This window comes from Alosa alosa, chromosome 13 (genome assembly GCF_017589495.1).
Source record: "Alosa alosa isolate M-15738 ecotype Scorff River chromosome 13, AALO_Geno_1.1, whole genome shotgun sequence".
In the NCBI taxonomy this organism is placed as follows: domain Eukaryota; kingdom Metazoa; phylum Chordata; class Actinopteri; order Clupeiformes; family Clupeidae; genus Alosa; species Alosa alosa.
Genome location: NC_063201.1, coordinates 28,803,448 through 28,825,752, shown reverse-complemented (window position 1 = coordinate 28,825,752; position 22,305 = coordinate 28,803,448). Strand labels below are relative to the sequence as shown.

At 41.6% G+C, this 22,305-nt stretch overlaps 1 long non-coding RNA gene across 2 annotated transcripts; it reads left to right on the top strand.

Moving 5' to 3' along the window:
• Positions 1–222: 222 nt before the first annotated feature.
• Positions 223–3,910, top strand: LOC125306353. Of its 2 annotated transcripts, XR_007195547.1 has the most exons (4): positions 223–298; positions 1,874–2,075; positions 3,630–3,720; positions 3,890–3,910. It is a non-coding gene; the product is annotated as an uncharacterized LOC125306353 (long non-coding RNA). The 2 variants fall into 2 exon arrangements; XR_007195546.1 differs by lacking the exon at positions 3,890–3,910 and having other exon boundaries at positions 3,630–3,771.
• The last annotated feature ends 18,395 nt before the right edge of the window (positions 3,911–22,305 follow it).

The window sequence follows — 22,305 nt, the reverse complement described above, 5'->3', positions numbered from 1 at the left end:
AATTTTTCCCTAAATGAAACTGTATTTATATACTCAATTTGTTTGTGTTTTGCAAAAACTCATTTCAGATAAGTAATATTTGCAAGAAAAAAAGGGTTTCGCTTCAGATTTGTTTGTGTTTTAGAAAAAACTAATGTCAGTTAAGTAATATCTGCAAGAAAAAAAGGGGTTTTGCTTCAGAGGCGGTGCTGCGCAGGCGTTTATTTGGCTGCCAAAAGACGATTGTCCTCCATTTTGCAAACGGTTCCGTTGGCTTGAAGAGATCTGCACTTGAAACCTTCGGTTTTGACTTTTAACGGTAAGTGGTATATTATTAAACCTCATTTGATAGTCAGTTTACCATTAGAAATTTGGAGTGTCTTTAATTGCTTTATTTGACACGATAGAGCTGTTTTCTTGAATATTTAAGAAATCGTCTAGCAAGCTAGCTAACGTTAACTTTACCTACTCCAATATAAGGTTAACTTGGCTAACAAGTTCATCTTAAAGTTTACTTTTATTATCTCCTCGACGTAATTGATTGAATAACTTCAAAATAAATATAGACCTTAATGTTAGACAATAGGTTGTTGAAACTCAGTGGACCCATTAAAGTTTGTACAATTAACATTAGCTGCTAACTGAATTGGAACATAGATCTTGCCTGAAATATGGTTCACCTTAAAGTTAGCTAGTTAGCTAACCGAACACGTTTTCACCGACCCCTGTGGAGTCAACGGACAAATACGTTTGTTTGGAGACTCAGAATATAAGCCAAGGTACATGTAAAAAGGAAAGAAATTGGACGCATGTATCGTGAGTGATTAGGTCAGGTCATAACTCGGACATTGTTGGGCAAAAGCCACATTTACGCTAGGTTTAGAAACGTGTTGATTTATTCTGTCAGTAATGGAGTACCACTATTTTCTCAATAATGTCATTGCCAGCGCTGAATATGTGTGGTGGTGGTGGCATTTCTCGAACTCAACAGCAGTGCAAGATCTGGACAGGCTGATGCTACGCACCTGTTAAGCAGGTCTTGGTTGAACATTTTATTTGTTCCATGGTGTTGAAATTCGAAATGTGTTCCCTCCAAGGGGACAGTCAGACCATCAAGCAGGGCTGTGTAGCTATTGTTGGTAGATTGTAAGATAATCAAATGGCAATTAAATTAAGTGTCAAAATCGTTTGATTAACTAGTACCATTTGTGTATGTATTAAATAAGTATATCTCATAAATGTATACTTTATATTTATATTAGGGCTGTCAAAATAACTGATTAATTAATTTCAGAAAAAATAACTGATTAAAAAAATTAGTGCAGATTAATCGATTCCGTATGACCTTTGACCCCGAGCCGTTCTAGTCAGCAAAAATTAGAATGTAAAATGAAGGAGAGAGAAGAAAACGTGCTGCCTGAATCATTGATTGGAACATTTACTTTTAAAAAATGGCCTGATGGTGTTGATAAAAAAATAAAGTGTTGAAAATAAAGTCCTCTGCAATGTCTGCAGCAAGGAATTAGCATATCACTGGAGTTCATCAACTCTATAGTTGCACATCAATGCAAAGAAATAAGTGTTGACATTGAGGGGAGTGTTAATTTATTTTCATTGTGTCCCCTAGGTTATATCTGTGGCCTGAAATGCCTTGTATGTGAAAAAACTTCTTCCCGAAGCACAATAAAAAGCATAATAAAAGAGTCTTTGAACTTCAATGTCACTAATGCTGATTATTCAATGATTCATTTGAATTGAAATATTTAAAATACTTTCACATCAAAAATTATATATTTAGATTAATTAATCACAGAGTATGTAATTATTAGATTAATCGATTTTAATCGATTGACAGCCCTAATTTACATTATAAATGTGTTTCTATCCTCTTTAGTTACAGGTATTGAGAAATGTCCTTGCTTGATGACTGGATCAGGAAATGCCTGTGGTGCTTTGGTATTCAGGCAAGCTACAGGTCAAAGATGCGTAACCTTGGATGTCCAGTGACCGCCGTTTTCCAGAAGAAGAAGGTCATAAGTTCCAGAAGAAGGTTTAAAGGACATAAAATGGCCAAACATTTGAGGATTTTGCAAGGTGTAAGTTTGTATTACTATTATTGTTTACTTCTCTTACATATTGAATACAATGATCACATTGGATCTGTTTCTGCTACTGCCATTACTTAGTCACCCTACTCACACACTGCTCTTATGTGCCTTATTACAACATAGTGACAGATAGAGGCATTATAATTTTGTGTCTAACTATAACTGGACTCCTCAGGATTGATACGACTACATGAGTCGTCATACATTCACCCACTCACTCATTTTCCCTTTGCTCACATTGTTCCTTCCCCAACTGGCAGGGCTTAAAATTCATTTTTCAAAATGGGGGGGAATTCCCCCCTTAGGTTATTCATGTAGGGGGGATTTATACAATTTGGGGGGGAGGGGGGGTCGATTCTGATACCAAGTCAAGAATTGCGATTTCAATACTTCGATACTTTTTTTAAAAAAGTGTTTGATTTTGGGGCCCCCACCACCCTGACGTCATCAGTAATATATACTGTAGTGGGATCATTCACAACAGTGGACATCCTAGATTCTGCTTGACTCTCTCCACACACACAAACACACACTGAAAATGATAGCTTATGTGATATGTTTCTATCATATATTTTTGAATTCATATAGAGTGTATTTATTTAATAATGCATTTAGCATTTTACTAGTAATTACTAGTAGCTAAACATATTTAGTAATTTGAATGCCTCATATTGACGTTTAACCTATAACACTTAGGCATATCTTTAATGTGGTGTGTAGGTCCAATTGAGTGCACATTGCTGATGAGTAGGTGTAATTGAGTGCCTGTCACTTTAAGAAAATACATGAGAGTAATTCTATGGAGTAATTAGCCCCCTTCAACCTGGCGGTTTTAGGCTATAGTTAAGCTAGTGAATAAAAGTTGTGCATAGTCGCGGTATGTGTATGCAAATTATTATGTTTTCTATGTCATTAGATACAATAAATGTTCAAAAACTAACATGTCGAAGACAATCTTTCTGGGATCAAGTGTTGACGTGACCTGAGCTAGCAGGATCGTTACCAAGGAGCTCTTTCCAGATGTAAAAGTTTGCCATGGTAAGCGTAGCCTATTTGGCGTAAGCGCAAAAGTGGTTCTCTCTCTCTCTCTCTCTCTCCGTTGTGTGTGTGCGTCTGCATGAGGCTATGTTCAATTCAACTCGCCACTTAATGATTAGGCTATATTAACGTCATCAGACAGGCTGTAAAAGTGTATGCGGGAATTTCTCGCATTATGATGGCTAGAGTTGCGGGACTTGACCAAATTATGCGCAATACCCGCAATCCCGCAGTGAAATTTAAGCCCTGACTGGTACACTCACTTATTAGCCTGATGTCGTCATACTCAATTCCTGTCAGAATTTAAGTCTGACGCTGCTTAGTTGGGACGTGATTATGGGGTGTGTTTCAACCAAAGAAATGCTTGCCAAATGCCTGTTATCTGTTGTAAAGCACTCTGAACTGAATCTTCCGTATTAAAAGTGCTTTAGAAATAGAGGTTATTATTATTTAGAGTATTGATTGTATTTTCACAAAATAATTAATATCCCTGTATCTGAACAGACAGAGACTGTACATCTGAGGAGGGAGGCAGCCATCAAGACCCTGTGCCTTTATTTTGGTGAAGATGATGATTCTCTCATACATGTACATGGTAAGTAACACTAATAAAGTGCATGATGAAATTGCAATAAAGGGTGTTAACTCATCAATGGTCCCATTTATTTTTATGTCCATTTTTAAGCCAAAAACCTTTAAGCCAGCTCCCAGCTCGTACCTTTTCTCAAGCGTCAACCTAAAGCAGCTTTTTAAATTTTGTACAGGATATCCATGGCAAGGAGGTGTCGAGAGAAAACCACCCCTTGGAACATGAGGACATCGGCATCGTTGTGGATGGAGGCATCATTTTGGAGGAACCTGGTCTGTTGCACAAGGCTGTGCAGTGAAGCCAGAGACTTTCTAATGAGGAGACACAGCACTCAAAAAATCCTCCATAGAAATGCATGGGGTTAGTTTGTAACGCCGTTGTATACACATATCCCACCCCTTCCTCGGCAAAACGTTGACATGTGAATACATTGAGCCAATCATATGATGTGTTGTGCAGACATCGTGCCAATCATGTGTTGTGAACTCGGCGCTGGAGTAAGGTTGGGGTCGTGAAGCCTTGCGCACGTGCATTTCTGCCAAATAGGATGCCCGATGAGTGGCAAAAAAGCATTGCATTATGGCTGCCGAGTGGAGGGACTTGCCTAAAAGGACTTTGGTGAAGCTAGGAGTCATATACACATTGAATCAATGTTGAACTCTTCAATACTATTACAAATTCATGCAAAAAGTTGTCATTCAGATGGATGGTGATAAGCTCCTACCCAAGGTTCTCAATCTTAAGAACCAAATCATTAGATGGGCAAGTGGGCCTCTTCTTTCTCTTCCCTTCTCTCTCTCTCTCTGTCTGTCTTTCTATCGTTCGTCCTCTCTCTCTCTCGGCACACTTTTACACACACACACACACACAATATCTTGCTGTATGGTGTTTGGCTTTGTATCAGGCACAAATTCGTGCAAAAAGTGGTCATGCAGATGGATGGTGAGAAGCTCTCACCCAAGTGTTTCTACCTTAAGAACCAAGTGACATTTAAATTCAAGCCAAAGGATCTGTGTTTTTGGGCTCTGTTTTTATTTTTCTTTCCCTTTTTCTTTCATTCTCTCTTTCTCTCTATCACACTCTACCTCTCTCTCTCATTCTCTACTGCTGTTGCTCCCTTATTTATAAATACATTGTCCTCATTGCAGTTTTGATTGAGAGCAGGATTATTGTTATTATATTTTAATATTTTTATCAATCTTGATATTTTAGGCACACAAGACCAGTGAGCAACCAATGTTCATACATGCATATCGCTTCTGTGTTCATCTGTCTCTCATGCGGAATTGTGTTTTCCTTGTTGGAATTTGCATGTGCATTAATAAAGGCAAAGTTATAATCATACCTTTTGAGTTTTAATTAAATTTAACCTTAAAATCTAACCTTAATTTGTACCAAGAAAATATTACATTTTACTCAAAATATTTGATTGGAGTTTGCTTGGCTTGATTTAGTTGTAAGTCAAGCCAAGCAAACTCCAATCAAATATTTTGAGTAAAATGTGACATGCAAGAATTACTTAATTTTATTTAGGTAACCATTTGCACTCAATTTAATTTAGCTACATCCAGCCATTTAGATTTAGTTGAATTTGCTTAATAGTTTCCTGCAAATAAAGCTAAACTAAACTCAATTTAGTTTAGCTTTATTTGCAAGAAAATATTAATCAAATTCAACTCAATTTAGTTTCTTTATTTGCAAGAAACTATTAAGCAAATTCAACTAAATCTAAATGGCTGGATGTAGCTAAATTAAATTAAGTGCAAATGGTTACCTAAATAAAATTAAGTAATTCTTGCATGTCATTTTTTTCAGTGTAGGTTCCAGCATGGAGATTTGTGGTGAAGTGAAGCTGTTTTATTACATGCAGTGTTGCCAACTATTTGAAATGGAAAGTAGCTAAAACCAGCTCCAAAAGTCGCTAGATGACGTCACGCACTAATTTGCATATCAATTACGTCACCAGGTCGTGCCCATCCCCCCACACACACACACACAAAAAAAAAAAACACGGTGATGGCCCTTTAATTTCCCTTTACACCTGTTTGCTTTTCTCCTAGGCCTACTCAAATAGGCAACTTTAAGAGCCTAATTTAAATATATTTAATTTAATATATATTAGGGTAATTGATACACTTAACACTTCTGTACATCTTGTATGGCTACACCAGAATAAGCATTAAGTGGCTGAAAATCAGTAATTTCCAACCTATTCCCAACTGCTGCATTTGCTTTGCACAGCTTGAAGTCTGAAGCCTACTTTACTTTGTTGAACGGTGCTGGAAAGCGTCTCCCTGTTTCCCTGTCATCGTTGCTCTCGTCTCGTTGACTCTGGTTGTAATCTCACCCGAAGTTGCTGCACCTTCCAATAACGTTGTCTGAGCTGTTAGATCTATAGAACATCTACTTCCGTGGATAACATGGGCTGATACTATAGGTCAGTCATTACTTTTGTAATCATGGGGCAACGCTTTGGGCGAACTCGATGTACAGTAGGGTAGGCCTAATTCACAAACGAAACAGCGCTGAGACCCTTACACAGCACAGCCGAACTCACTGCTCACTTAGAAGAGTAAAAAGGGACGTTACATGCCATCACATCAGAGTCTCAAAAAGTCTCCAAGAACGCCAGAAAAAGTAGCTAGATTTGTCGCTAGTCGCTTTTCACAAAAAAAGTCGCTTGGGGGGTCTAAAATCTCGCTAAATATGGCGACAAAGTCGCTAAGTTGGCAACACTGATGGTTAAAGTGTGTGACTCATCCTGAGGGAGGTGTACTTATGGCCACATAGTGCCTCGCGGGTATATTCTTCATTGATGAGGGGGTGAGGTTGTATGATGTCTGTTAAACAGAGAATATCTTCATCACATCATTTCTGGAGAGCTCCCATGTTTTGCTAAAATGTGCACCAGGCACGTTTGGCAGTAACCCGTATACTGTAGCCTACAGTAAGACAAGCATTACGTACCTACCTACTGTATTTCCGTATTTCCAACTGTCTCATTATCTGTGTACCTACCTGTCTGTTTTGTCTATCTGTCTACAGTATGTGTATGTATCCCCTGTGCATCCATTTGAGGGTAAAGGGTGGATTGCCTGCTGAGTTGGTTGACTTTCTTTCTGCAAGCATCAGTCAGTCCTTCTGATGGCCACAGGCACAGTGTGTCAGTTGCACCAGGAGAAGGGAGCACTGGGGCACACCAGGGGTGTGGTGTGTCAGTAATGGCCATGTGTTGGAACTGCTGTGGCTTGGTTCTGTGTGTGTGTGTGTCAGGGTTGTGCACAATTCGAATTGTAATTCTGCTTCCTGTGTTCTACCTCAATTGAAATGCAAGTGAAATTCATGAATTGAATTGGAATTTAAGAGCCAGTTTCAATTCAATTCTGGAATTTTGCACAAGCCTGGTGTGTGTGTGTGTGTCAGGGCTCGAATTATCTTTTTGTCTTTAAGGGGGTCTCTCTATCTCATAAAAAGTTGGCACACCCCGCGCATAGCCTAACAAGGCGATACAATGAAATAGCCTAGGCGCAATGGCGCTTTTGCGCAGTACAGTATATGTGCACGGTAGGCCTAGGCTTTACCCTGACACACGCACACAGTGCAGGGTTGCCAACTTTCACGCATCTGGCGTGACACATATATCTCATGACATATCTCATTTCAATTTCACAATACAAAGAAATAGACTAAACGATTTAGTTTGTGCCATTCTCAATTTCACTACGTAGGCTAACTACAAACCAGACCACCGTCTCAGATAGGCTATCCTCAGTGTCAAACACAATAATGCATGTAGTGTAACTTATACACAGGGGAAAAAGCACTACAGAAATGAATAAAGCCAGCCAAACTATGTTCTAGTAGGCTAATGTGTTGAACCGTGGAAAATTAATAGACGAACAATTTTGGAGTTTGCACTGAGATATTGTCGGGTAGCCATTGAATATTCCGACATCAGAGATTGCTAACAGGTGTTTCAAAATAGCTGGGAACTTTCCGGAGCTCTGAATGGTAGAGGATAGCTAGATCATCAGACAACACAATCATTGTAGGCTGCATTATGGGCCATAATTTATGGCTTTGTCAATCAACATAGAATAGGTGAAGCGCAAGTTCAACAGAAAACAAGACTTTTCAGCACGTATCAAACCACGTAGGCTAGCCCAATGAACGCCTATGCAAATAGACAAAACACTCACATCAAAGCAGGGTGATTTGCGAGTGCTGTCAAATCGATACGGTTTGCTCATATAGTCTAGTGGTGTAGTGGTCTAGTGTCATGCTGCGTTCAAGAGCGTAGTGTAGGTCTACGTCCCGTAGTAGCCTATATTTTAATTTAACGTCTTTAATGGTAAGAGATCGCACAGGGATGGATAATGAGCTATTGTTTAAGATTAAATTACAATGCCAGACACCTTCAGATATGAGAGACCCCCTCAGGTTTTTGACTTTGTTGCTTTCATGGGAGCCAGTCCTCACTCTATGGAGCTCGGCTCCCTCTGGCTTCCACGTAATTCGAGCCCTGGTGTGTGTGTGTGTTTATGAGTATGTGTGTGTATGTGTGCGCGTGTGTGTGTTCACACTGGGAACGTTTCTGCTGCGGTGCCGTTACTGCCAACCCTACATCTTTCCACCTTGAGCTTGAGCTGCTGTAATGCTTACCGCTTGCCTCACACGTGAAAAATTGGCTCCATGCTGAAAATCAAGCTCTTACTGGCTTTAACGGCACTGAAATTAGGATTAGCAGGTAACACACAGCAGCTACAGTATGCTCAACCATCACACCTGGTGTGCCCCAGGGCTCTTCTGGGAAGACTCATATAAACCAATTATTCATGGCTCCATCGTTAGTGTGCTTTGCTTACACCTGTGTACACTACACAGTACATTAACAAACTTCTTTGCTGAATTCGTATTGATTAATCCTTTTGGATTAAATTGCCACATTCATTCCTGTCTCCTGAGTCTTTCTAGTAGAAATGCCTTTAGGGTTTCCCCTGGCCAGTAGGCTATCCTAGATTAGGGCTCAGGCACGCACTTGGAAAGTTCATGACTTTTCCTGGGCATTTTATTATCATAGGGAGGAAAACCCCTAGAGAATGTTCATTGGCCTACATTATGACACTAATAACAGGTTACTAACGACCGGTACTTAGTGTTTACATTACAGTAGTTCAGTGATCCTCACTATTTTTTTCACAAGAGCCACATTGGCAGTGCAAAATCAAAAAGAGAGCCACTTTTAAGACAACATACTAACTCACCTTTGCAAATGTGCATTTCTACATATAAATATCCCACAAAAAAAAATAACACATCCAAAACATATATACAGCCAATGCTTAAAAACTTCCTTTCACCTTCATTATTTGGGTGAAGGAAGAAGTATAATTCAGATGTTTGCGTTTTTGTAGTGCAGTATTGTATGTTTATGAAGCACATTTGAAAAAATATATTGGCTGTGTTACCACATAGCCTACAGTGGGTCCCATTTAGAAATGGCCACATAGCACATTCGCGCTTTCCGGGATGCACGCATAGACAGTAAAAGATACACGCAGCTGCATGAAATGTATTACAACTTATCGCCACAAGGTGGCAGTTTAAGTCCGCTGTAGCATTGCCGGTGTTAAATGGTAACTGGCTTTCATGTTAACTGGCTGGACTGTTCACTTTGCCTCTAGAGTAATGCTGCTTTCGAGATGTCTTGTAAATCATCGTACACTCACCCGTACAACATGTACCAATGAGTGGCTTTAGGAACGCCTTTCTCTCGAGCCACGAGGGGCATTAGCAGGAGGCTAGTCATTGTTATTGTTTTATGCTACATGTAGCCTCAAAACCGTGCAATGCATGAATTGGTGACCGGATTGAAGCAGCAATGTAATCTAGTGTGTAAGAGCATTACATCAACTTTAACATGACCAACACAGTAGGCTACATATGCAAAAAAATACATGTCATCTCATCTCAACTATGGGCTCAGCCATGTTTGTTGTAAGGTCGTACGTCCACCTAGGGCAGGGGTAGGCAAACTTTTTGGCTCAAGGGCCACATTGGGTTTTCAAAATTGGCCGGCGGGCCGCACAACAGCCCCCCCACTACACACACACACACAAAAAAGAAATTATAGCCTATAATTTAGTATGAAAAGTATTTCTTTTAAAATATGAATTGCTTAAAAATACTGCTAATTTTATGTTGTTTAACAAATGTATAATGTTGTGATATGCATCAGGTTAATATGCAGATTATAGTTCTAGTTTTGTCATTCGAGTTCGAATCTTTTTTATTTATTTTATTTATTTGCTGGCGTTCGTAATAAGACACTTCACGTAGAGACGGCCACAGCCTGGCAGCAATCAGTGAAACGTTTGTAAACTGAACCTTGATAGGCTACTTTGGACAACATTGCAAGATAACACAGTAGCAGCCAGTCATTATCCGCTGTGTTAACCTGCTAAACACAATAACATACTAGTTGACCTCATTTACTAGTAGGCCTAGTACATATCACCAATTTCACTGGGAAGTGTCAGCTGGTTAGTGGCGCAAGCAGGTCAGATTATCATGCAAGCAGTTTAATTTAGTAGTGGTTCAGAGACCCACGTGGAGTTTATTTTTATTTATTTGGTGGCATATTCATGGTCCAGCGCATGTAGCTTAGCCTACTACAGATAACCTGGCACTTCCAACGCCGACACATCGTGTTGTAAAGCTTTATTAAACAACAAAGTGGAGCATCACAAACATGTCTATTTGAACTTCAGTTAAACAGACGAATCTGCGGCCAGGTATCGGAGGCTAAATCATCAGCTGAACGCATCTGCAAAAGAAAGGGGCGGTTACGTTAAAGGAACCATATGTAAGATTGTGGCCAAAAATGGTACTGCAATCACTTTCAAATTACTGTAGAGCGGTGTATCCCCTCCCCCTCCCCCTCCCTCCTGACTCGAGGTTGCCAACCCGGATGGCGAAACACTACTGACTTTGTGATTAGTAGATAGGTGGAGGGTGGCGCATCAGGCCAAAACACAACATGACATGACAAAACAACATCAACATCAGTTGAGGGCTGCAACTTCACTTTTTAAATGACAATATCCTGGCCGGACTACTTATGTCAGTGATATAAATATTTGAAATGAACATGATTTCTTAATGTCTAGTGATATATCAGGGCCATTTTATGATTAATTGAAATACATTTCTTACATACGGTTCCTTTAACTCCAGAGGCAAAGTGAACAGTCCAGCCAGTTAACATGAAAGCCAGTTACCGTATAACACCGGTAAACAGGGCAGCGGATTGCATTCAAAGGCGTTGCAAGTGGCAGTGAGATACCAAAGATAATGAATGCGTAGCAAGATGGGTCATCCTAGTTCATGTCTATGAGGGCAAAGTGGAGTTCAGTCAGAGACGGGCTCTGGTTCAGTTCCCGCCTGCACAGTGGCGTGTCACTGACGTATGACTTTGTAACGTTTGAATGCCTCGGTTCCACGCCAGACAAGCCGGAGTACAAAATAAACTTGGTGTACACCTTCATTAATGTTGATTTTCTCCCGACTGGAGGGTCATACTATCACGACATTCTACTGAAATAGGGAGGAGGGTTTGGAGATCATGAGACCGTGTCCGAAATGTGTATCCATTGCTCAGAAAAATAAGGCTTTGACAAATTCTGGGAAATTCTTGGATTCTGCCATAGACCTCAACGTTAAAAAGAGAGCCCGATCACTGCATAAATGTGCGGGGGCATGTACTGCTACCCTATTTGCATAAATTTCCAGGGACAGGAAATGGCCTCTCATGAAGTATCTTCGTAATCAACCATCTTTGGAGATACTGTAAGCAGAACGAAACTAAAGATCACCTCGTTGAAGTCATACAGTAGTAGACTAGGCTAAATCAGAGCCTACTTTTGTTTTTATCAAGCTGGGGCCAGAGATGATGGCCTTTGGCGAACAGTTTAGGCCTACTCAAAATGAGTAAAACCAAATTTGGCGAAATCTCGCCAAAGCTGCATGCGAGCCACTAATATTAGCTTGACGAGCCACGCAATGAGTAACACTGCATTAGTTGATGGACTATTGTGTCAAATTTGGCTCATGAAATGTTGGCCTCTTGATAGAAATTTCCTGGGCTGCTTTTTGCTGCCAACTTGTCCATTGGGACCTGTATAGATGTGATAGATCTGTCCATACTGTTGGCTAGTTTTGACAGCCAGCTTTATTGGTCTTCCACATCCTATAATTCTGCTGGTTGCCACCCTATCAATTTTCTTTACACTACCATGAGAGGCCCTGTGGCGATATTAGCATTTGCTTGCTATGACAGCATTTGTTATGGATGGTTTGTTAATGTCGACTGAACATGCATGTCTGTGCGAGGCTACTGAAATATTTGCATTCACTTGTAATGACAGCATTTGCGATGGATCGTTTTTCTAAATGTCCACTAAACATGCATAGGCCTATCTGGCAGTGTGAGACTACAACAATATTAGTATTTTGCTAGCAGTGACAGCTTTTCTGATGGATGGTTTGCTAATATCCACTAAACATGTAAGTTTGTGTGAGACAACCGCAGGATTGGCAAACATTACCACCGATTTGCTGGTGGATCCTGGTATGTGTGCCTTATGGGGCTGCTCTCACTTCTATCGACTGACTGAAGCTGACTGCTCTCCACCCACATACTGGCAAAAGCTGTGCATGAGGATTATCCAACAGGCCAACACTTGCAACCAAGTCAACACACACTGCTTTTACTGCTCCAAGTTATGCAGTGTTATTTCATGACCATAAAAATCTTTAACAAAGAAGAGATGGGTGCTCAGGAAAAAGTCTCTGACAATGTTGCAGGTGTTGAGTTTTCCACATCTATTCGTTTTATGAGAATCCTATTTGAAGAGCCTCACCTCATCAAAACTAGCCAGCTCAGATTTGTCTGAGCTCGTGTTCTGGTCTCTGTTCGAGTTTGTGCTTAGAGCCAGAGCAATATCCTGTATGAAATACAGTATCCCCAGCGTCGGCTCTGAGATGTGGCTGCACTGCAAAGGTATCATGCAGCCAGGGCCCTGTTCTTACGAAAGGGAAACCTCTGCAAATATCAGGTCAATTGAGGAGATTTTCACAAAGATGGATGGATTTAGATTTTGAAAACTGGACTAAACAAATAAACAAACCAACAACAACAACAAAACATTAGAACCTAAGGAGCGGGATGCTAATATTGTGTTCTGTTGGTCATGTGTCACCTCCACCCCTGGAACCATGGCCCCCAAAGCTGCCCAGCTACAGATTGTCTACACATGCTCAGTGTGTGTCAGTCTTTGATGAGGACCTCTGGTCTTGTTCCTCAGGTTTTGAGTGTTGGATGAAGTGGAAAGGGTCTGCTGTTTTTGTTGCTCAGGTTGAGCAGGACGATGCTGGCTAGCAGTACAAAGTGTACTTATCACGGTAACCTTCCAGGAAACATTTAAGTGCAACTTCAATGTGTGACTTTTTTTTATTGTAACCGCTGGAAAAGCCTCTGATGAGAAAAGTGGAGACAAAAAGAGTGCTGAAAAAAATATTTTTTAACATTGAGGGTTTTCTTAACATGCTCAATGTTCAGGTTTCTAACCATATATAATTATTTTCAATATGCCTTACAATTCCCAAAGCAATTTTTATACGTTTGACAGAAAATAAACAATTTGCATCATTAACAGAGGGCATAGCCAAATGTATTACTCACCCCTGGTCTGTCTGGTGGGAACCAGTTTTCTGTTGTGCTCTCCGTGCAATAAACACTCTGCACGGCTTCTCGAGTTTCTCAAACGTGACAGGCTTGTCACAAGGTCAGTGTTACATACGATCATTAATATTTCAGCTATTTCTCCGCACAGTGCTGTGACCATCCATCAGTGCTCGGCTCTTCCATGTGCGGTCCTGTCTGTTGTGCGAGTGTGACAAAGTGCTCGGCCATGTGCTCATTCACAGAGAGCCATAACTTTTCCGGCTGTGAAATTGAGGTGATGGGAGGCTGGAGGGCACTCAGAGGCCTTGCAGACCACCCTCGCACAGCGACCCTGCGGTACGACGCGGAGGGGCCAGGGCGGGACCAGAACCGAACAGATCAGAGATAGGACCCTTCCAGAGTTGACACACACACACACACACAAACTCATACACTTAGGAACCCCCAAACAAACACACACACACACACACACACACACACACACACACACTTAAACTATAAGCCTATTCTTTTTTAACCCTGCCCCCCAATTACCACAGAACACTTGCCTGTTACTCACCTGCCTTGGATGTTTCAGGTTCATAGGAAATCCTGAAAGGCAAATTACAGGAGATTAGACCATGGCAACACAAGCCAAATCACGGTGAACAAATATTTACAAGTCTATTAGTTTACAAGTCATTTATCAAAGGGTCCCCAAGCAGCCTGGAGAAACTTGGAGAAGCTTAGCTGTTGAAAGATGAGCGAATGACAGGTGATTCTAAGCACACTATCTCATGTTTATACAATACAGAGACTGTATCAGTGCCTCGATACACACGCCAGCCAGGCTGACTCTGCCTGGTGACTCATCGGCCCGAGGTGCAAATTCAGAGCAGCTGACACCACAACAGGCCCAGAGCTGTGCCAGATATGAACCAGATTGAGGCCAGCAGTGCTTTGCGAACATCTGTCTGTGTGTGTGTGTACACAATGCTGTCTTTACAGTCACTGGGTGGAGCAGTCTGGTTAATGAAAGAACACATCAACAAACACTGGGTTCATCAAAGGCATGGCGCAAACCTTTGCTGAAGGATGTCCAATGATATAAGAATGTCCTGTTCAAAGTCAGAGGATGAAATAGCTGAACTGTCTTGATTATGACCGATGTCATGGCCCAGGCTCGAGTGGACCGAAAACATGAAAGGGAAACAACACTGAATGAAGTTATAACAAATAGCTGCTATATTTATTAGTCGTCACCAAAAATATGTGGGATCAACTTGGTCCGGCTTTTAAAGCCCGCATCGGTACCGGTGTGGCTTAATTGGCAATCAAGCACTCTGGTCTCCAGCCAGCCAAGGCTCCGTGGTAGCAGACTGCCAGAGACAGAGAGGGTCGTAACGCTGAGAATGTGCGGTTGTAACCATAAAAAATAGCCATTAGTATTATTAAATGCCATGGTTTGTTTGTGGTTAAATAACACACTGAATGATGTTTCTCTGGTCTGGATACAATACAATCAAAAGATTAACCAAGGAAACATATGCAATATATTATTATCTGCTGGTGTGGTTTAGAGCATGGTCATGGAATATTGACAGACAAATAAACAACATTTAAAACAACAAAGTTAATGACCTGAGTTAATGACCTGAAATATTCCATTTACATAAGTATTCAGGCCCTTTGCTATGACGCTTGCAATTCTGGTCTGGTGCATCCTACTTCTATCAATGGTCCTTGAGATGCTTCTACAACTTGATTGGAGTCCACCTGTACCTAAATGAATCCATTGGACATTATTAGGAGAGGCACACATCTGTAAATATAAGGTCTCACAGACATTTGATGGTGTATGTCAGAGTGAAAACCAAGTCACGAGGCCAAGAGAATTGTCCATAGACCTGCGAGACAGGATTGTGTCAAGATACAAATCTGGGGAAGGATACAAGAACAAAGAACATTTCTGCAGCATTTAAAGTGCCCAAGAGCACAGTAGCCTTCATCATTCTCAAATAGAATACATTTGGAACAACCAATAGTCTTCCTAGATCTGGCTGCTCAGCCAGTAATCTGGGACAGATAGCCTTGGTCAGACAGGTAACCCAAGACCCAATGGTCACTGTGAATGATCCAGAGTTCCTTTCTGGACATTGAAGAACCCTTACAGAATGACAACCATCAGTGCAGCTCAGTGCCTGGTTTCTTCTACACATGCCGTTGGGAATTGTGGCCAAATAGTTCAATCTTCGTTTCATCAGACCAGAAGATCTGACTTGGTCTGAGAGTCCTTTTTGAAAAAGAACTGAGGACCAACTGTATGGTCATTTCTCAGAAATTGTCATAAAGACCATCAAAAGCCACTGAGAGGGAGGGAGAGAGATGGAAAAAAGGGGATGGGAAATGGAAAAAGAGGGAATAAATATTTATTCACAAACATTACTGTATGTTATGGACAAGAACGATCCCCATGGAGAGAGAACAGAGAGAGAGGGTGTGATAGATGAGACAGATATAGGCTTGGTTGGCTCATGCTTCTTCTCATCTTGTGTTTTCGCCGAGTAAACTGCACGCTCCTGATCACCAGACTAACAGCTGCTTCCCTTACCGAAAATCAGACGCAGAAGATCAGCGCACTCCCCTCCTCCCTACACAGAGCTCACATATGTGGGGTTTGTGTGTGTGTGTGTGTGTGTGTGTGTGCATGTGTGTGTGTGTGCGTGCGTGCGTGCGTGCGTGCGTGTGTGTGTGTGTGTGTGTGTGTGTGTGTGTGTGTGTGTGTGTGTGCATGTGTGTGTGTGTGTGTGTGTGTGTGTGTGTGTGTGACTGGTAATACTGTTGTGATGATGAGGTGGTGGTGAGCACCACACACAGATGTGTGCTCTCTCAACAAAGCCTGCCAGGAGTTTGACATTCCTGGCGACTACCCCCCTCCCTCCCATCTGTAGATAGAAGGGGGGAACAATTCCATATTTATAAATATTTACTCAATGTAGAAGAGTGTGAAATGTGTGTGTGTGTGTGTGTGTGTGTGTGTGTGTGTGTGTGTGTGTGTGTGTGTGTGTGTCCCCTAATTAGTGAATTCGTTGACGCCGTGTGGCATCTGTACAGATGAGCTGTGTGCTGAGTGATGGTTTACACAAAGGCTTTATGGTGAGCGCTGCCTGTCAGCTCACACAGGCACACGTCCAAATGTAGTCGGGGCATGCAGAGGAGAAAAGGGTTCTGTGGGACTAGGGAGTCTTTCAGAAAACACATATCACTGGAACTATCTGCTACGTGCACTGGGATTAATCACTTATTGCAAATCTGACAGCCGTGCAAGAGGAGGAAATGTAAGAACTTGTCTCAACTGAGGCACCTATTTAAAAGGTCACTGAGTGGCTCTCCACAAGAAATGTAACAGATTACAACCAATAGACCTAATTTGGCCAATTACAGCGCACTGGAGTCGCTCGACTTTCTAATTTAGATATGCGACCGACCGCAGCCTGTCTGTGGAGAGACACGTATCAAGATGCTGCCTGCTCTAAGAGGAGTCCACATGTGAGCCAACGGAAATACTGGGCAAAGCCACACTTCCTGTGCTCAGCTGGCCTCCACAGACAACACACAGCAACAGCACCAGCAGTGCAGCTCAAATCACAAATAAGAAAAGGCCAACTCCACGCAAGTGCCTCGGTAACAAGAAACCAGAGAATCCATTAGACAACATTCATTACAGAGCCGTAAATTAGCCGTCTGATGTTCTAAATGAGAAGGCTGCATTTGAGTTCTCTGTGCACTCTCTCCCAGGCATATTAAAAGGACATGCAATATCCCCTGTGAAGCAGAAGATAAACCACCACTCAGAATACTGCTGCAGGGCCATCTGCGTGAGAACCTCTTACTCAAACTTCAGTGTCTGCCTGTGACCCAGCGAGGAGGTGCAAACCCCAGAAGACCAAGTGCTGATGTGTGGATGGCACGGAGCTGGCACTTTTTCCAGCATTGTGATCCTGGGACTGAAATAAAGAGTTTCCTAAAAGCCGCACAGAACCCTATATATGTATTTCTCCTTCTCTAATTAGAGACTACCTCACAGACTCTGGCATGAGCCTTAGACCCAGGAAGAGCTAAATATAAGAAAAGAAAACTAAACAAACAAAATATAAAAAAAATCATACAGGACATTTAACAAACCCAAACAAAGTAAAAACAGTATGTACTTTTGGGCAAAGCTGATGATATAGAAGTATCAAACACTAACTCTGTGTTTTGAAACAGATGTACTCTGTGTCCTTTTGACATTTTTCGTAAACATCAATAACAACAACCAACAACAGCAAACATAGCTGTTATTCATAGTTATCACTTCTAGTTTTAGAAGGGTTTAAAAAAAGGTGTCTGCCAGGGTAGACTGGAAGAGATCCAAGCTTCAGAAATGTAAGTTTGAGTCCCTCCCATTTCCAAGACAAAAAACAGCTTCCAGCTAGAGCTAAGTGAAATACATTTAACTCTGCATCTCTCCCTCACTTTTTGATCATTCTCCCTCATTTTCCCAGACTACGGTCTGTGCCCTCAGTAACGTGTCGTCTCTGTTTCTCTAGCAAATGTGATTTTATGAGAAAGCAAACAATGTTCTATTTACAGAAAGTGAATAATCAGAAGAAAAAATAAATGTTTTTTGTAAATGAGTTTGTGTATTTCTGGGTGTGTGAGTGTGGGAATGAGACAGAGAGAGAGAGAGAAATAGAAAGAGGGGGAAGTAGAGAGGAAAGACATCTATGTGTTTGTTCACAGATATGGACACTGCCAGAGCTCTCTCTCAAACTCCTGTAGTGAAATACCTAAAGTATTTCATTCAACTTCAATGTTTTAGTGTTTAATGTGTGATTGCTCCCTGAAACTTCACTCTTAGCTGATATGACCCTGAGCTTCCAGAAGATCTCTGATTATAATCTTGATATATATTTCAGAGAGAGCTCTGGCAGTAATAAGCCTTGTGTTCATATTACTCATACTTATTATATGCCTGTATATTGCCTTTGTAAATATGATTTTACAGGCATTGAGAAGATAAGAAATAAATAGTTAAATTAACTACTTCCTTATCTGTTTTATGAATATAGGCATAAGCCTATATTTATTGTACCATGGAGTATAAATAATCCTGAGTGTAGAAAAGTGGATTGGGGCTGTTTTTGATTAACTTTGCAAAGACCCCTTATACCGTTGAGACACAGTTATGTGTTGTACACTTTGAGACATCTGAGACCTGGGATGTGACGTTTATCATAGAACATACTAGTTTTGATCTTTGAATGATCACCAAACCCATTCAGTGAGTATAAGTTGCGTAAGATTTCAATGTAAGAATCAACTGAACAAAAGTAGGCGCTAAAACACTCTAAACTCTAAAGGGAACAGTTGTACCCAACAGTATGCTGTTCCTCAGATCAGTAAGGCTTGTGAGAGCTGTGTTACAGACTTTATCGAACAGCCTTCTCCTTGGGAGAGCAGATATTTGGTGAGGCAGTCTGAGTGTAATCCTCCTGTCTCCCACCCGTGCGTTGCTCTGCTCTGGTGGCCTCGGGCCTGTGCCAGATCCGTACCACTGGTGGGCCAGATCGGATTAGCTCCAATGCTTTGCTCTCTGTGTACAGTATATGTGTGTGGCAGATCTCAGGAAGCAGGAATGTTTTCACTGTTCACACTCTCAGAACCTCCCACCCTCCCCCCCCTCTCTTTTTTTTTCCCCTGTCATTCTCCCTTTCACTCTCTACTATACATCCTCCTCTCTCTCAAGATCCTCCTCTCTTTCTCCCTCTCTGTAACTCTCTCACACGCTCTCTCTGTCTCTCTCTCTTGCTCTCTCTCTGGCAGGTGAGTCATCATCGCTCCTCAGAGAAACTTCAGGCCTTTGGATCCTGCAGCACCATTGTGGCCCTGTTAGGGTAGGAACGCGCAGCGCCTCGCTCTGTTTTAACAGCCGCGCTGGACAAATGACTGTGACTCATGTTAAATGAAGTGTGGAACGCACTGATTATACCCCCACTGACACACACTGCCAAAAAGCAGCTATAAATGTCACAAAGAGAGGCAAGACACACTGAGTGGGTCACCAGGAGGTCTATGTAAACATGCTAGAATAGCATCTGAACAGCCAGATTTACTTTTGGAAGTATTTGAGCTATTCTAAGTAATATTTCAACCCTGCAACCTTAAGCTTTATCAGCTTAGAATTTTGTTTTCCTGTAACTGTAATAGATTTTCCCCCTTGACTGGGATTTTGAATGTTTGCCAGCTTATGAATCAATCGCTTTGTTTAATGTTTTATTTTCTTGGACGCCTCAATGGAAAGTGAGATTTCCTGCTCAGAGTGCACTGTAGGCTTACAGATGTCTTTTTGCCAATTATCAAAGGCATCTCCCTTGTGTACTAGTGATAGATATCACCATGGAACCACATTTAAAGCCAAAATAAGCACTTATCACCACATGGACCTCATCACCTTTGGCCTCTACAATGAGTCAGACACACAATCTTATATTTTTGTATTTGTTATTTTTTAAATGTAGCCTATTTGTCATGTCTTGATGGCATAGGCACGCTGGCGACCAAAGATTCTAGAGCGGAGCTTTTCTAAGTAATATTTCAGAGCGGAGAGCGGAGCTCTAGAATCTTTGCTGGCGACTACGTCGCTCCATCCGGCATCTTTTGTCTTGTTGTTATGTGTCTTGTTTGTGGAGCGCTTTGGGTTGCACTATGTGCATGTTAAATGCGCTTTAAAAATAAATCTGACTTGACTTGACTTGACTTATATGCTATGGCTAATATGAAGGTTATCAGCAGGTAGTATATATGATTATGTACAGTAAGGCAATAATGATGATGGGAAGGTTCATAATGATCGCGTGGGAAAATAAAGTATGTTAAAAGTAACTATGGATTTGTGTTAGATTTTGGATTGAGTATTGGTGTGTTATTGCATACACATATTTAGTAAGTAAGTGAATCTTTTATTAATATAGCGCATTTTCTATGCACAGAGTGCAACCCAAAGCATTTCATACACAGACACTAAGACATACATTTAAGCAATAAGCCCCGAGAGGCTGTAGGTTACAGTGATTTTAAAACAGTTAAGGGGCCTGTGGGGTTACAAGGATACAAGGATACAAGGAAGTTTATTGTCACATGCATATAGTTACTGGAAGTAAGAAATGCAGTGAAATTATGTCTGGTGTCAGCCTATTTGTGCATTAATGGGGGGTAAAGAGTGCAGTAGAAGAGGGGTTTAGTAGATTAAGTGGCAAGGGCTCCATAAAAAAAAGGTGGGGGAGGATTGGGATTGGGTGGGGGCACCAACAAGGAGCACCCAAGAGCAACAGGGGCAAGGAAAAACTCCTTACCAAGGAAGAAACCTTGGGCAGATCCACGGCTCAAGGGCTAACCCAACTGCCAGGGGTCTTGGTGTGTGTGTTGGGGGATGACAGGGGAGATGGGATAGTGTGCTGTGTATGTGGGGAGAGGGCAGTGTGCAATATGTGTGTTGGGGAAGCTTCCTCATGAGACAATGTGCTGTGTATTGGGGGGGGGGGGCAGTGTGCTGTAAGTATGTTGGGGATGTGTGTTGGAGAAGCTTCCTGATGAAATAAAGTGCTGTGTATGTAGGGGGGGGGGGGCAGGGACTTACTATTGCAAGCAGAGTACTGTATGTATGATGTATGTGAGTGATGACAGTGAAGATGTGTGTGTGGGCGGGAGGGGAGTGGAGCAGTGACTGTGTGTGTGTGTGTGTAGTGTGTAGGTGGGGGCAGTGTGCTGTAAGTATGTAGAAAGGCTAGGCAATCAAGGACATGGGTAGATGGAGGAGAAATCAAAAATAATAAATAAAAAGTTCTATGGAGATGTGCAAAAGTTGGAGAAAGTCAGATTTGTGTGTGTGTGTGTGTGTTTTGACGTGTGATGAAATAAGAAAATAAACAAAAGGTCTGTAGCATAGGGAGAGGGATGTAAAAGTGCTAAAAGTCTTGTAGGTGTGTGTGTGTGTGTGTGTGTGGGGGGGTCATGAGTGCTGAGTAGTGAATGAGTGCAAAGTCAGTATAGTGTGAGTTCAGAGTTGGGAAATGTTTGAGAGTGCTGAGGAGTGAATGTGTGCAAAGTCAGTATAGTGTGAGTTCAGAGTTCGGATGGCCTGGGGATAAAAACTTCTCCTGAGTCTCTCAGTTCTGCCTTTGTGACTACATAGGCGTCTTCTTGATTTCAGCGGTAGGAATAATCCATTGTTAGGATGAGAAGAGTCCTTCAGAATCTTTTGGGCTCTTAGGAGTACTCTTCTGGAATAGATATCTTGTAGAGCAGGGAGTTGAGTTCTTTAGTATCGCTCAGCTGAGCGCACTACTCTCTGCAGAGTACTACAATCTCTAACTGTGGAGTTCCCATACCAGGTGATGATGCTACCAGTTAGAACACTCTCAACCGCTGAAGTGTAGAAGGCCTTCATGATGGATGTAGAAACTTTGAATTTCCTTAGCTGACGAAGGAAGTAGAGTCGTTGCCTGGACTTTTTCAGAACATATTGAGTGTTAACAGTCCATGTTAAGTCTTCAGTAATGTGGACACCAAGGTATTTAAAACTTGTGACTCTCTCTACAGGTTGCCCGCTGATCATTAGTGGGGTGTAACTGTAGTTCTGCTGCTGCCTTCTGTAATCCACTACCATTTCCTTGGTTTTATTGATATTCAGTGTCAAGCTGTTAGATTGACACCACTGTGCCACCTCATCAACCTGATCCAAGTAGAACTGTTCATTGTTGTTACTAATCAGGCCCAAGATCACTGTGTCATCTGCAAACTTGATGATGGAGGTATGACTACTG